The following is a 17312-nucleotide window of genomic DNA, read 5'->3' as shown; positions in this document are numbered from 1 at the left end:
GTTGCCTCGCGTGGAGTAGTGCCGCAGGCCTGAGATTACCTGTCCGATCAGCCGTGAGGGGTTGTGGTGCCCTCCTATACCTTCCTACATTCTAGCCCGCGCTCCGCCCCGCTCAGAGGTGCAGGGCATCACGGCGGCAATGAGCCGTGTTCGTCTTGGATTCCTCGTCTCTCTATGAAGAATGCTAAGCTACTCGTACTAGAATCTTTTCACTGCGTGTATAACTAAATAATTTTACACTTGCACGTGCTACCTTCCCCTACCTTCGCACACTGTTCTTCGTCTTCATCAGTAGTAGTAGAAGTAGTAGTAGATGAAGAAGAAAACAATTTGTCAGCAATTGTAGAATGTTGCGTTCATCATATTCAGGTTTACGGTTAAGCCATAGAAATCTTTTCACACTGAGTTTAACTAAATGCACATAGAAATGAACTCTTGTCGACAACTGTAATACGCTTCGTTGATCACATTTGAATATATGGATGATGAATTATTCCAAACTCTGCTACTACTTTCACCCCCAAGCGGGAAAAGTTTAGTACCAGCTCCAAGTTTGTACCAAGTCGATGCTTTTGTTGAAACCAGGGACGGTATTCTTTAGCACTGCGGCGTTTTATCTTAGGTTTTTAATAGTCTATAGTTGAAGTTTATGGTATTTTTATTCCTGATTTCGTAGATAAGTAAATGTATTCATGATTCTAGTTATAACTGAACATACTATAGTGAAGATACTTAGGAGTTTTCAAGGGTATTTTTATTATTCTAGGGGTAGTTTAAAACGGTATTCATAAGCACTAAGTATTTCAATGAAGTTGCTACTACTTCTACTACTACTACTACTACTACTACTTCGACCACCACCACCACCACCACAGCCATTACTACCACTACTAATAATGATAACAGTGGTAACATCATCAATGATTTTTACAGGTGATAAAACGCAAACGAAGCAAATCTACACGCGCACACACACACACACACACACACACACACACACATCATAACTGTTCACGTGACACATAGAGACATCAACACCTAAAGTTTTAATCAACACGTCGGATGTTCACGTTCCATCAAAAAAAGTCAGTCAATCAGTCAGTTGTCAGTCCGTGGGTCAATAATAGATGCACCAACAAAAGTAGCGGAATAGGTTTTTGTATTGGATTGTCATTGTACAGAATTAGAGATGATTTTGCTTGGATTGTAATGCACTGAAATGGCGGGTTTTGCGAAGTTTGATGGGGTTTTATTATGTAAGAGTGAATCTGGCCAAGGGCAACATATACACAGCAAATAAATAAATGAATAAATAAAGAAAATGGGTGAAATAATGGAGAAATATTCCCATTAAAGTAAGAAAGGCTATGAATATTTGTGTATATTGGTTTACTGTAATGCTTTGGTTGTGGTGGTGATAGTACATGGTGCTGGTATGAGTGATGATAATGGTGGTAGTGGTGCTGGTGGTGTCCTAATGATAAGAGCGACAATAACCATTAAACATCGGTGGTTGGTGATGGTGCCGGTGATGGTAATGTTAATAGTGATGATGGAGGGAGGCTTCAAGACACTTATCCTTCAATTTTGGAGAATTCTTTTGGCTTTTGTTTAGGGAATGGCACCTCGGTTTTTTTTTTTCTTTTGTCGTCCTAGGCCAGTGTTCATTTTCCATAAAAAAAAATGCACTCATCAGGCAAATCAATTCATATGCAAACGATATCCTTTACAGTATTGTATTGATATTTCACTTCAGTTCCTTTCACATTCAGATGGAAAAGTAAAAATAATGGGAACATCAGATTGCATTCATCGACTTGATAAGAAAGCGATGCGGGGAATGAAAACTTGGTGCAGCACTCTTGCATCCCGCGAAGTCCCTTATGATACCATCGGCGGCCGCGATATCAAACGCTAGACAAGCCTGCCGCTGATTGATGGCTGAGCGACGCAAGGCAAGCGACTCCACATGACAAGACGCGCTGTTCGCTGCTCCCTTTGATCTCAAATAATGAAAGAAGTGCCGGGAAGTAACGCCAGGCAGGAGGGAAAAATATATCGGTGGTACTCATGAGAATATTTGCTTTCTTGTTCCTTTGGTATGGGTGTTTGTTTCTAGCTGTGTGTGTGTCTGTTTGTCTGTCTGTCTCCGTCTGCTCGTTTTTGTTCGTCTGTCTGTGCGTTTTGTCTGTCTGTATAGCTCTCTCTCTCTCTCTCTCTCTCTCTCTCTCTCTCTCTCTCTCTCTCTCTCTCTCTCTCTCTCTCTCTCTCACTTTACACACACACACACACACACACACACACACACACACACACACACACACACACACACACACACACACACACGTAATTAATGGCACATTTAACAAACTCAATAGAACTTGGCCCATCAACAACCTCCCCGCCACGCCAGGTGGGGCGGGCGTGAGCCATGGGCGCCGGCGTGATTTTGTGTGTGTGTGTGTGTGTGTGTGTGTGTGTGTGTGCACTCTCTGGTCAAGAGCAACAATAGTGATGAAAAAGGCCCACTGAAGGTGCCAGTCCCTGATGAAAATAGTTCAAAAGCAAGACCAAATTACATTATGGAGTGTGTGTGTGTGTTCTTTACACGCGATCATCACTAACATAATAACCTCTTACCTAGAACACCGCCACTTTGTTTAGGCGGTTATACTAAGAAGAAAACAGAGATAATGTATAATACCCATTAATGTAAATAAATAAGAGGAAGAGAGGGAATACGAGTGAGGGAAGATGCGCGTAAGTCCTTCGCCGCCAGGAGACGAGGAGCAAGTGCATCATTGAGGACTTCAAAGCACTCGCCTGAAAAATCTGGCGGGGAGAAAAAGGCGGGAAGAAAGAGTGTAGTCGGCGGAGTGTGTAGCGCTGAGACGGTAAGACGACAAGGCAAGAAAAATATAAAACCACCTTCAGAAATAAAAATAAAAAAAGAGAAAAAAAGAGAAAAATATATAGGAGAGAAGAGAAGTATCGCCTTTGTGAAACTATTGCCGGGAACCTCATCAGATCACATCAGATTAGGGGTGCTCGTCACGTTCCTGCCGTCATTGTCCTGCTCAGACCGATAGAGCGCCAGCCTGAATCAATAAAGGTTCGCCCTCAATCCTTCGATAAGGTTCTGCCCGCACACTTCCCCTGCTGCTTGTTTGACGCGAGGTGAGGAGTTGACGCGGCCCAGAGTGAAGGCAAGGACTGGAGGTTACGGAGACCCGGCCACACTATATCTAGGGACTCCCGCCTCCCACACTCTACCCCGCTAACAGCCTGCCCACCTCCATTCCCACACTGAGCTTCACTTGCACACACCGAGTTTCACTTTTAGCTTCACTGTCACATTCTGAGCTTCAACCACAGTACTGAGCCTAAGGACTTCACACCTCCCACACTCTCCCGCCAACTGCCTGCCGTCCTCCCCTCCCACACCACACACGCCTGAACGACACATACTAGGTTGATTTTTGTGTGTGTTGAGTATCTAGATGTGTCAGTTGCTGCTATTTGTTTTCGTCGCATCATAAGAATATCCTTATCTAGTAATGACGTGCTTGTGTATTCATTTATTAGTGTGACAACAAATGTATTGCTGTCTTAGTTATTCATGTCAAGGATCTGCCCACCTGCATTTCTCCCGCCAGGGACCTGCCTACCTCCCATACACTCCCCTCGACAAGGCCCTGTCTTTTGCCTTCACTCTGCCTCAGTCACTGGCATGTCCACCTCCTATACTTTTCCTGTCAGTTGCCTGCGTACCTTCCACACAACCCACACCCTATGAAAAAAGTCTGCTGAGAACCTCCTCACCCTCCACATACTCCTCCAGTCAAGTATTCGCCAGCCTCTACTACTACTACTACTACTACTACTACTACTAGATTTTGATTTTGCTTACATCACCCTTGTTATGTCCCTTACCTACCTTAACAACAGGTAGCAGCACTCGGCAGGAAGGATTGTACCACTGGATGCATGTACAAACCCTACACTTGCCTCCCCTGACACTCAAAGCCTTGGCATCAGGTAGCATGCCAGCTCTATTAATAAAAAAGAAAGAAATGATTATTAAGGCGCCGAAATGTTTTTTGCTTTTCTCCTCCGTACCTCCTCCTCCTCCTCTTCCCTCTCCCTCAGAGTCCACTTCTCCCCTCCACCTCCTTCTCGTCCTCCTCGTACACACCCGAGTCTAGAAATCACCTGGAAACAACTGTAAAACCCTGGAAATTTCGCTAAATATTGACGGGGAGAGACAGGAAATTCTTACATTAGCAGTTGCGGGTCCTGTCCGGGATTGGCGGGGTTCGGCCGGGCGGGGAGGGCTCCAAGGATACCGGGATGTGGTGTGGTGTGGTGGTGGTGATAACAATGTACTACCCGCTTCTCTGCGCAATGTGTGTGTGTGTGTGTGTGTGTGTGTGTGTGTGTGTGTGTGTGCGCGCGCGCGCGCACGAGTGTGGTGCCGACCAGAGACGAGTTACGAAGCTATATAACTGATGTTCAGCCATTTGACTACCACTTGGTACATCTTTCCCAAATTAACAATCACTTTGAAACATCTTTACTTGTTTTACAGTCACACCCAATCTTTATTTAAGCTGGGTAGAAATTGCAAAAGCTATTCTTTTCATCCATAATTTTCTTGCAGATGCCTAGAAAAAAATCATACATTGCATATGGTAATGACAATTGTCTGGTATCAAAATAAAAGGGTTAAAGCAGCAGGTGTATTGGTCAGGAGAATTACGCGTCACGCAGCAAGGCTTACAGGGAGACTGCCCGACCCTCACACATGAGGCATGAGGAGCCAAGTGATAACTTTAACGCGTCACGTTCTTGAGCTAGAATGGTTAAAGATGGTATAAATAACAAAGCTTCCTTTTGCCTCTCGTTCGGCCTGAGAGGTGTTGTCTCACGTGGTGCGGGAGATGCATTGCAGCTTCATGACGCTTCAGGTCTGAGGCGCCGGTGTGTTATTCATGGCGTCCCGGAATCCATTATTCTTACTAAGCTGAATTTAATGCTGCAAGATAGATAGCGCGGTGCAGCAGAGGCTATTATAATATATATATATATATATATATATATATATATATATATATATATATATATATATATATATATATATATATATATATATATATATATATATATATATATATTGGTATTGTTCAATGCCTCAAAAACTCAATTCCTCCATCTATCAACTCGACACAATCTTCCAGACAACTATCCCCTCTTCTTCAATGACACTCAACTGTCCCCCTCTTCTACACTGAAAATCCTCGGTCTGTCCTTTACTTATAATCTGAACTGGAAACTTCACATCTCATCTCTAGCTAAAACAGCTTCTATGAAGTTAGGTGTTCTGAGACGTCTCCGCCAGTTTTTCTCACCCCCCCAGCTGCTAACTCTGTACAAGGGCCTTATCCGTCCATGTATGGAGTATGCTTCACATGTCTGGGGGTGTTCCACTCATACTGCTGTTCTAGACAGGGTGGAATCAAAAGCTTTTCGTCTCATCAACTCCTCTCCTCTAACTGACTGTCTTCAGCCTCTCTCTCACCGCCGCAATGTTGCATCTCTTGCTGTCTTCTACCGCTATTTTCATGCTAACTGCTCTTCTGATCTTGCTAACTGCATGCCTCCCCTCCTTCCGCGGCCTCGCTGCACAAGACTTTCTTCTTTCTCTCACTCCTATTCTGTCCACCTCTCTAACGCAAGAGTTAACCAGTATTCTCAATCATTCATCCCTTTCTCTGGTAAACTCTGGAACTCCTTGCCTGCTTCTGTATTTCCACCTTCCTATGACTTGAATTCCTTCAAGAGGGAGGTTTCAAGACACTTATCCACCAATTTTTGACCACTGCTTTGACCCTTTTAGGGACTGGCATTTCAGTGGGCATTTTTTTTATTAGATTTTTGTTGCCCTTGGCCAGTATCCTTCCTACATAAAAAAAAAAAAAAAAAAAAATTATATATATATATATATATATATATATATATATATATATATATATATATATATATATATATATATATATATATATATATATATATATATATATATATATATATATATATATAATATATATATAATATACACACACACACACACGCACATAAATGCAGGTTTAAATTTAAGGCACGTAAATCAAGACGTTTTTTAAACAGAAATCTCCAATCTTGACAAATTGCATTTTTCGCGACACACTTCACGTTTCATTAGACAAACACGAAAAATTCGACTTCGTTTCAATTAGCGTCGCCTGGAGGCAGCGAGGGCCGAGTTATAATGAGGAGGCGAGGAGGTAATGAGGCCGGTGATTGCTTGCCGCCCTCTGATTACCAGCCTCCTGTGGGGAGGCGGACTAGGCTCTCACTGCTTGCTTCTCCTTCAGTGCCGTGGGGCAGCGCGCCGCCTGGCTGCACCACCTGAGCCCCTGGCTGAATGCAGGCAGGAAAGGAAGCGTCATTTGATGCGAGGAAAGAGGTGAACAGAAAATCGAACGAAGTACAATGAAGAAATGACAAGAAGCATGTACGAGTATAGTCGTGGCCAGAAGTCGAGTAACTTTCCTCACTCATCTCCACTGGGCTTAGCGTTTCTTTAAATCTAAAGTTCTCTGATCTATTGACAGTCTCCTTACAGAACCTGACAGTTGACAAGTTTTCATTGGATCAGAGGACTTGCGATTGAAAAAATAGAGCCAGTCAAGAGTAAGCAACATAAAATGCCAAAAAAATAAAAAAATATGGACTTCACTTAGGCGGCAAAATAAAATGTACATTGGGTTTGGAGTATTAGGATTGATAGTGGCCTTGGAGAACATTTTGACTTTTACACTTGCCTGACTTTTATGCTTTCTTTTCAAGCTCACTAAAATGGTCTGGTGCAGGTTTAGAGGATATTTTCTAAAGACACCACAGAGAACAAAGGGATAAAAGTCACATGGTTACGTGTTCCAATCCTGCACGGTCTTACACACAAACACACACACACACACCTTCCCACCTACCGACCCAGCCACACGCACGCACAGTAAAATAGCAGCAGTCTGACTTCTCAAAGGGATAAAAAGAAGACATCTAATACAAAAGACACAAAGAAAAACACCCATTTCTTATCCTGGGAAGGTGAAATAAGAGCAGAGCAGAACAAGGAGGACGAAGATGAGATGAAAAGGAATTGGAGGATAAAATTAGAAGAGAGAAGAAGAAGAGGAAGATAGAGAAAATGAAGAAAGTCTGTAAATGAAGGAGTAAAAAACTAAATGGAAGACGACGAGAGAGAGAGAGAGAGAGAGAGAGAGAGAGAGAGAGAGAGAGAGAGAGAGAGAGAGAGAGAGAGAGAGAGAGAGAGAGAGAGGATGGCTAATGCGTGGATGAGTGGGTGGGTTAATGAAATGACTGAATTAAGTGAATGGGTAAGTCATTGGGTGTGTGTATGAAGGGATGTGTAGATGGGTAGATGCATATGGAGATGTGTGGAGAAATGGATGGATGGATGGACTGATATGTGAATGCAAGGGTGAGTGAGTAGATGAGTGGAGAGATGGATGGATGGTTGCAAGTATGTGTGTGGATAGACTGGTGAATGTCCGGGTCAGTGGGTGGGTCAGTGGATGAGGGGGTGAATAGTTGTGTGGATAGGTGGGTGGGTGGGTGGATGGATGAGTGGGGTCAGTTGGTGGGTGGTTAGATGGTAGGTAGGTTAGAAAATGGGTTGGTGAGTGGATGGGGTGGATTAATGATAGATCAATGGAAGTCAGTTGTTGGATGGATGGGTGGGTAAGTGAATTAGGGGCTGGTTGAGTGGATGGGTGAATGTTTTTTTTTTAGGAAGGACACTGGCCAAGGGAAAAAAAAAAAAGAAAATGCCCACTGAGATGCCAGTCCCATAAAAGGATCCAAAGCGGTAATCAAAAATTGAAGAATAAGTGTGATTGAATAAATAGATGGATGGGTTGGTGAACGTTATATTAGTGTGTGCGGATCCACATGCTGGTTTCAGAAGCCTGTAGTGGAGACGTTTGAGTCTAGAGACATTTTGAGGACCAAATGGTTTGGGTACCCAGTGTGTCGAATACCAAACGTCCTGAGGCCTATTTGCACTCAGGTCGATCTGTCTTGAGGAGCATCTGACCTGAGGCTTATATGACCTGAGTACCGTCCGCCCAAGTACCAAGTGACTAGCTCCCCACGAGGACAAAAGACTCAAGAGGTGGAGTCAACACAACTCAAGCAGGGTCGTCCAAGCAACAAAGGAATCGAAGCAAAGCCAGTTCTCGTAAAGCATTTATAAAACCCATGAGACAGTCAAGAAGGAAGAAAAAATCATGGTGTTTGTTGATGAATATTTATAAACGTGCGGAGAATGTAAGAGTCGTGGATGAGAAATGGAGTCAGTTGCGTTAGGTTAAGTTTAAATTCTGCCTCTTACTTAATGTGAAATAGTATATAGAATAATATAAAACGTTATGAAACCCATGAAACAAGTAAGGAAGAAAAACTGTTTGGGTGTTTGCTGATGAATATTTATAAACGTCGCTGAGAAAGTCTTGTGTGAAAAAAAGAAGTTACTTGTGTTAAATAAGACTGAGATTCTGCCTCTTACAATGAAATAATAAAAAAAAAAGATTAAATAAATAAAACAAGGTCAACATTACAAACGTAGCTTAGAAACTCGTGTGAAAAATTAAGAAAGGCTTTTTTTAAAATAAGCTTAAAATTTCTTGCCTGTACTGAATTATTGAAACTCTTTCACTTTTACTCAATATGAAATTGTAAGAAAAAAAAAAACTTAGGTGACAAAGATTTATGTACGTCGTTTTAGAAAGTCTTATAAGAATCGACACAAGGAGTGTTGGATGGAATTACTTCGAGTCGTGAGGTGGTTTAGAAATTCCCGTCGCTAGTTAATCTCTGCCTCGTACTTACATAACATAGAAAAGGAAGACAGAAAAAGAGAAGGCTAATTTATATTTAATACCATAGCTGAGAAAGCAGTATAAAAAAAAGTAAGGCTTGTTAAATTTCATCATGTGAAGTGGATTTTATATTTACTTTGTATTTATGTAAAATAGTGGGACAAAAACATATTAGGAGTCTAGTGAGTGTCTTAACTTTCAGAAAATAATGTGTAAAAGAAAAGTGGTGTATATTTCAACCTATGCAGTGGTGAGGTGACTGAGGAAGCTCCTGTCAGCATTAAATTTCTGCCTTACTTTAACTTAATAGCGGTACGAATCAGTCAGGAAAAGTCAAGTGTGGTGAGTTTATTAACGCTGCTTCAGAAAGTATTGTAATAGAAATGTAGGTCGCATGTGATGAAATTACTCAGAATGATGAACTGGTTGAGATATTTCCCCTACTAGTGAATGCGCGCCTCACATTTACCTAACATGGACTACTGAGATGAAAAATAAAGTCTAGTGATTTTATAAACGTATTAGAACGTAGAAAAAAAAGTGCAAAAAGCCATGTTAAATTTAATTAGTGGGAGTGGTGTGGAGCTTAACCATTCTACGCCTCCACTGATGAATCTCCACCACACAGTTATCTAACAAAGTATTAAGAGGGAGAAAATAGCAGTGTTCATATAAAGTAACATAGAGTGTGGCATAAAAAGCCATGTTATATTTAATTATTCAGAGTAGTGAGGTTAAACTTTTCACGCCTCCAGTAGTGAATCTCTACCACACAATTGTGAAATATTAACGGGTAAAGGTCTCTGGTGATCATATTAAGCATAATGAAACAATGTAGTATAGAAACTCATATTAGATTTGATTAATTTGATTTACACACACACAAGACCTACAATAATTCTTCCACACACTCGTATTGGCCTATTCCTGCACCCAACCACTCCTTTTCCACAATTTCCCATTCCCACCTACCTATCGCCACACCCAACCTGTCATCCTCTTGCATAGTCATCCCTTTTCCTCCTCCCCTGCCTTATTCCCTATCCAAGTTATTGTTCACTCTCTCCTAGCCATCTCACAACCACTACCTATCCGTCCCTCGCTCGTCTGACCTTCCTCAACTTTTTTCGACGTCGCAAATCTCGAGATAGACGGTACTTGGAACTGAATCCTGAGACGAATTATCTTGGCAGCCCGATACTCAAGGGATGAGGCTGATATGACTATGTGTGGCGTAAATGTACGTATGTAGTTTTCCATAGATAGTTTTACGAATCTACACGTCTTCTGCAGTTTATTCTTCCTTTATAGTGATGTCTTGCGCATCAGGTAACAATAATGCTTCTCCTATCGCTGTTTCCTAGAGTGAGGGGTTGGCTCCATGCACGAGTCTCCTCCAGCTGTTTCTGTCCCTTGCATCTTCCGCTGTGACTCCCATCCTTTGCAGTTCTACCGCACTTCCTTCCCTCCATCTCACTCTGTCTCACTGTAAACAGCAATGTTCCTGTGTCACCTCATCTCTGTTTTGTGAGTCATGTTAACTACTCACAGCTTGGTAGTGACGAGTGAAACGCTCGAGCTGCTTCACTGCGTCACTCACTGTTCATGCTCATCTCTGTCAGCGTCCATATCTCCTTTATCTACAGCCTAACTCTTATTTCCATATGAAAAAAACTATGTTAGTATGTAAAATTATAATACATTCGTGTGAATACAGTTTCTTGGACAGACATAACGCCGCTGCCTCTATGTATTTTACAGAACAAGCCAGCGCCAAGTACACGAGTTGGGACGAAAAGATGCCGTGACGCAGTATGCCTCTGCTGAATCTGCTCTCGTGGACAGTGATCTGCCGCAAGAGGGAGGATGTACGTGAGTTTTGTCCTGCAGCGGAATTCCGGACAACGCAGGTGTTTGGGAGAGTGGATGATCAGCCAGGACTGAGTGGAAGCTGCTGACTCTCAGGAGTGACCTGTGTGGTGCAGGACTGTAGTGGTTATGCAGTCTCTTGTTTTAACGAGAGAGACATTGTGGAGGAGGTTGGCAAGTGCTCTCAACACATGTGACGGACCGGCGCCATGGTAACTGTGACCGTGGCCAGGAAGTCTCTTGTGGTACACTGCAATGTTGTGTTATCAAGACTGTGTATTGGTGCAACGCATACAGTCGGATCACTAAGCGTGTTGTAGTGATGAAACTATTGCGAGTGATTATTGATCGTTCGAAAAAAAAACTAGTGCTTGAGTTACACCACCGCCATAACCACCGCCACCACCGCCGCTACTAAGAGTAAGTACATGATTCTTGTTCACGTTAATAGTGATAGGAAAGAAATATCTCCATTTTTCTCCTGTATACTGTGGAACTGCTCCCTCAACGTATCGCCGCCGCCGCTATGAGAAGTACATGATTCTTGTTCACCTTTATAGTGTTTTAACACCAGGAAATATATCGTTAAGCTGGAGTACCATGCTTAGTAATAATCAAACTAAACAGTATAATATAAATGAAAATCATAGATATACTCACCAGCACACGCACCTACGGTACACTGAAGCCACAGAAAAGTGTTATAAAGGTACGGAAGAAGCATTGAAAAGACACAAGACCCGGAACCCTTTTACACTGGGTGACTTTAATACAAAGATCGAGAGAAAAAAAAGTGAAGGCAGCCGACAAAGAGGAGAGGAGAAGGCTGAGGGAAGCTTTTGTCCTACTCTATACTCAGAGAGGCTGACGATGATGATGATGATGATGATGATGAGGAGGAGGAGGAGGAGGAGGAAAATTATTAGTATCTTGAAGGATAATGTTTAGTAGTAGTGTATCAATTGATTAAAACATAATGACGTTTCAGTGACACCAACTACCGTCTCTAAAAAGTTAACAAGGTATAAAAAGAACGTAACATTTTAATAGCAAAAAGGATAACGTTAAGTAGTAGCGGATGAATTGATGAGAATACAGTATAACATTTCGATCACAAGAAACACCCACTAATAAAAAAAATGAAATAAAAAGCTAATCATTGAGCACTGGACTCCTGATTGTGAAGGAATAATAATATAAGACACACACACATAACAATTAACTATTTTATTAACTTTTTGCAAAATTTTTTTAGAGGGGAAGAGACTTCGTTGTTACTGAAATGCTATTGTTTTAATCAACTGGTGCACTGCCACTTAACGTCATCCTTCCTGTCATTAATTAGCTAACTTGTTTTTATTCCTTAACTTTGAGAGAATATTTGTTGTTATTAATGTTATTGCATCAATCCGTCATTCTTTCAGTTACTAATCAGTATCCTCCTCCCCCTCCTCCTCCTCCCCCTCCTCTTCCTCCTCCTCCTCCTCCTCCTCCTCCTCCTCCTCCTCCTCCTCCTCCTCATCATCATCATCATCATCATCATCATCAACCTTCATAAGTATATAACAGGACACACTAACACAAATTTTACTCCACATCCTAGAGAACATATTTTTCCCCCTCACTTGAAGGAGAGTCGGGGTCAGAGGCCGGTGTAGCGGTGCGGCTCAAGATCACTTATCGCCGAGGATGTTTTTCCTGGCGCACCGTGAATAGTGAAGAGAGAAAGACGGGCGGCAAGGGCTGGGAGAGGCCTAGTGGAGGGGTGGAGCAGTGAGGCATACAAAGGGAGGCCGGGCGGGGAAGAATATGAATGAGGAATGGTAAATTATGTACAGTAGGGAGATGGGAACACTAGGGAGGGGAGAAGGAAAGCAGTGATGAGTGATGGAGGTGATGTACGTGATGAAAAGTACACTATTCCTTCTATTTTTCAATGTTATGTTAATAGCTGTTCTCATTTGACCACGGAAAATTGACGTCCCTTGCGGGAAGGGAGCTGAATCTAGACTGACAGAGTGGTTCCGCGGCTCGGGTGGCAATTCAGCTACGCCCGGCTGCATTTCGCTCCCGGCTTCACATTCCCGGCTAAAACTAGTCAAGAATTGCCCTGTGTAAACCCGCCTTTAGACTAAGAGGTAGAGAGAGGAACAGTAGGATGAGACTGAGAGAGGAACACTACAGGGAGAGGAGAGGAAGGCAGTGATGGGGGAAGAGAGTGATGGAAATGATGATGGTGACGCAAGGCGGTGAGCTAAAACATTCACATAGCACTCTTTGGACTTGGACTGAGAGACAGAGAGAGGAACACTAGGGAGGGCCAAGTAACACAGTGATGAGTGATGTATGTAGGTGACGGAAGGCGCCACATTAAAGCAGACACGTAACATCCTTTAGACATAGATACACGTACCTTTATACTCCTACCATTACACGGCCTCCTCCTCCTCCTCCTCGGGGCCGCTACGTGTCGGTTCTCTGATGCCCTCTGGAGATAAGGAACCTTTGAGGGTGAGAAGTGGCGGTGGAAAATATGTAGGGATGAAGAAGAGGAGTGGGGCTGCCTTTCTGTGGGTGAGGCGAGGCGGCGCACGGGTGAGATAAGCCGGGGCTGCGTGACCCGTACCTGGCCGGGCGAGGCTTGAGGCAAAACACACCTTATGCAATGATACTCCGCTGTGCTCTTTTGTCATGAGGACCTCTCTGTGTACACTGTAGTCTTCCTTCCTATTCTCTACTCTTTACTCTTTCTTTCTCTGTTTTGTTTGTCTGCCGGTCTGTCTGTCGGTCGGTCTGTCTGTCAGCTGGGCGATCGGTCATCCATTCATTCATTCAGCCAGTCAGTCATTTGTCTGCCTGTCTCTATCTATGTCTATCTGCTTGTCTGTCTTGCCTGCACGGTACATGGTAAATATTTAAAATCGAACCTCTTACAGAATACAACAGTACATAGTGACAAATATACTTAAAAAAAGAAAAAGCATATATTGTTTTTTTATTAGTATAGCTGGTGTATAGATAGGCAGATGAGTGGTGTGTATGTACGTTATTGTATTGAGATTCATGATAAACTTACAAAAAAAAATATGAATGTTTGTATACGAATGTTTGTATTGAAGTTTAGTTAAATATCATTATGTACTGCTGATTTTAATGGTAATATTCCTTAATTCTGTCCCATCAGGATGTACAATTACGTTTAAACGAGAGAGAGAGAGAGAGAGAGAGAGAGAGAGAGAGAGAGAGAGAGAGAGAGAGAGAGAGAGAGAGAGAGAGAGAGGAGACTATAACCATTCCTTTAATTTCTAAAAGTTCTCTCCTTAGGTTCTATATACTCTTGGAAGCTTGAAACAATGTGCAAGACGTCAGTGTTAAAGGCAACAGTGTGTGAGTGTGTGTGTGTGTGTGTGTGTGTGTTGGGGGGAGAAGAGGGGATTGGTTGGTGTGATGTTGGGTGGAGTGTTGGTAAAAGGCTCCCTGTTGGCTGGGAACCTCGTGTGTCTGTGTGTGTGATGTGGGCGGGGGGGGGGGACGGTTATGTGTTTGTCTTAGTTCTTTTATTTCCTACTTGCTTCCACTCATTCGTACCTTGTTTATGCTGTACTCTTCTTAATCTCCTCCATTACATTTCAATCTTCTTACTTGCTTTAGCCCTGTCTCGAGTGTCTTTACGTGTATTATTAAATCACTCCTTTTTATTTGATATGCCATACCAGGGAACATGTCTTCTAACAGCCGTATTGCTCTGTTTTCACAAAATATAATACATCAAAGTTCGTAAGCACAGTGTATGTATGCCGGTATGATTAAACATTCGAATGCATTGTAAAAAACAAAAGAAAATAAAAAAGGAACGAAAAGTATATTCACGATTACGAGAGGAAGAAGTGTACTGGAAAGATTACTGATAATTTGCCGTGACGCTAAATTATAAATTATATTGTAACGGTAATTGGCATCCCTAACCCTCAATCTCCTTTACCGCGAACAGATTAATCACACGTTTCTCTTCACGGAAGTAATATATCTTACGTGGATCATTTCTGCGTCATATCTTTGCGTTAAATTATTGTGGCGGGAAGAAGACGCGAGTATTGGTGACTTTTGTCTTATCATTCTACGAAATAAAATAAAATAACAAATAGGTCAAGAAATATAATCATGCCTCACCACCCGTGCCTCACCACCCCTGCCTCACCAACCCTGCATCACCAACTCTGCCTCACCAACCCTGCTTCACCAACCCTGCTTCACCAACCCTGCCTCACCAACCCTGCCTCACCAACCTTGGCTCACCAACCCTGCTTCACCAACCCTGCTTCACTAACCCTGCTTCACTAACCCTGCCTCACCAACCCTGCCTCACCAACCCTGCCTCACCAACCTTGCCTCACCAACCCTGCTTCACCAACCCTGCTTCACTAACCCTGCTTCACTAACCCTGCCTCACAAACCCTGCTTCACTAACCCTGCCTCACCAAAGCCCTGCCTCACCAGCCTGCCTCTCGGAACACAAGGATGTAAGCAGTTTTCTCAGTATGCGGGAAGTGAAAGATAATGGCTCTTATAACCTCTATTAAAAGTTTTACGCGAGAGCGAAGAGGAAAAACATAATACGGGATTTCCCTTCCCAGAATTCTTCCCTGAGGAGGAGCCGCCTGACGGAGAGCAATGTGCCCGCCTCGCCACGCGCAACATTTTCCTTCGCTGCTCCGGTTCACACTCGTCTGTTTATTTTAAGCCGTTTTTTTTTTTTTTTTTGTGTGTGTGTGTGTGTGTAAAAAGAAGAGCATAAAAAAATAAGGGAATTTATCAGAATACCGAAAAACTGTTTGGGTGTATTGATTCTTCATCTTTCTATGCCAGGGATCGTTCAGTTTGGCAAGTCTTTCACCAACTAGATTATTTTTCGGCTTCATTTCTGTATTAGGAGTGGTTAAATTGCTTCAGCCATACTCCGGTTAGTTTGTTATTTCATTTTTTCAGCATTACGAATCGTTGAGGTCCTTGCATCTTCTAGCTATAGTTTACTCTAGACACCTTCACTGAGCAAGTGTAAAACTAGAGCCATTGATAGGTTTGAACTATTTGACCTCTCCTTTGCGTGCTTGTGCATAGTGCTGGTCCGAATTGTACCCTTCATTTACTCCACAGCCATCAACAGTGGGAAGAATCCGCACTAAAATCATACAACTTCAGGCATTTAAATACTTCAAGAACTCGGTTACTCTTATTAATGTCAGTGTGGTGTTCCAAATCATAGTGTTCATCTGCACCACAACGCATCATCTATTTCAAGAACTCGGTTACTCTTATTACTGTCAACGGTGGTGTTCCAAATCGTAGTGTTCACCTGCACCGCAACGCATCGTTTATTTCAAGAACTCGATTACTCTTATTACTGTCAACGGTGGTGTTCTAAATCATAGTGTTCACCTGCACCGCAATGCATCGTTTATTTCAAGAACTCGATTACTCTTATTACTGTCAACGGTGGTGTTCCAAATCATAGTGTTCACCTGCACCACAACGTATCATCAAGCATAAGGAGAAGCTATAACGGTAAAAACATAACTACAGGCATTAAAAGATTTACTTCTAAAACTCGATTACTCATTTTGCTGTCACTGGTGTCTTAGGAAAATATACATTACACTTCCGCCGCAACTTCTATTGAGGTTAAAGGGAGAAATCACACCAATAAAAAATATCGAAGGAAGAAACCACACCAATAAAAAATATAACTACAGTCATCAAAAGATTTTATTCTAGAACTCGATTAGTAGTTTTACTGTCAGTGTTGTCTTTGGAAAATATACAATACACTTCCGCCGTAACATTCTATTAAGGGTGAGGGTAGAAATCACACCAGTAAAAAATATAAACACACGTTAAAAAGTATAAATACAGACGTGTAAAAAGCTCAAGAACTCGATTACTCGTTTTACTGTCAGTGGTGTCTTTGAACTGTACATTACGCTTACGCCACAACACTCCATTAAGGTCGCGGAGAAAAGCCATCAAAGTAAGAAATGTAACTTCAGATACTAAAATTTCTGGAACTCGATTACTGTTTTTCCTGTCAGTATCGTCTTTGAAAATAAAATGCTACACCACTCTCACAACATCCTATTAAGACCGGCGAGAAACCATTGGAATAAAAAAGAAATTAAGTACATAGAATAAAAGAGGTGAACCACTTCATTAAACCTCTGCAGTCAGTGGTACTTTTGGAAATCCTCAACATCCAACTCAAACACTCCATTAAGGTCGGTGAAGAAGCCACTGAAATGAAAATAAAAATGAAGTACAGGCTGTAAAAAAAAAAAAAAAAAAAACACTCCATTATACATTTGCAGTCAGTGACAACTTACACCGCGACATTATAAGACTGGGGGGAAGAGAGTAGTCACAGGGTTAAGTTAAGAAAGTTAGCTTAAGTTAGATTAGGTTAAGCTAAAGATCCAAGAGGGCCAGGAGGGAGCCACAGTGAGCCATAGA

At 42.3% G+C, this 17312-nt stretch overlaps 1 long non-coding RNA gene across 5 annotated transcripts in view; it reads left to right on the top strand.

Moving 5' to 3' along the window:
- The window catches only part of LOC135109569 (uncharacterized), a 203228-nt gene that overhangs the window by 27153 nt on the left and 158763 nt on the right, over nt 1–17312 (top strand). For all 5 annotated transcript variants that reach the window (XR_010272764.1, XR_010272761.1, XR_010272762.1 and 2 more), the window contains exon 2: nt 10704–11231. This is a non-coding gene — a long non-coding RNA (uncharacterized LOC135109569). The remainder of the gene's footprint in view (nt 1–10703; nt 11232–17312) is intronic.

Source organism: Scylla paramamosain, chromosome 19, assembly GCF_035594125.1.
Source record: "Scylla paramamosain isolate STU-SP2022 chromosome 19, ASM3559412v1, whole genome shotgun sequence".
Lineage (NCBI taxonomy): Eukaryota > Metazoa > Arthropoda > Malacostraca > Decapoda > Portunidae > Scylla > Scylla paramamosain.
This window is presented reverse-complemented; position numbering and strand designations above follow the sequence as displayed.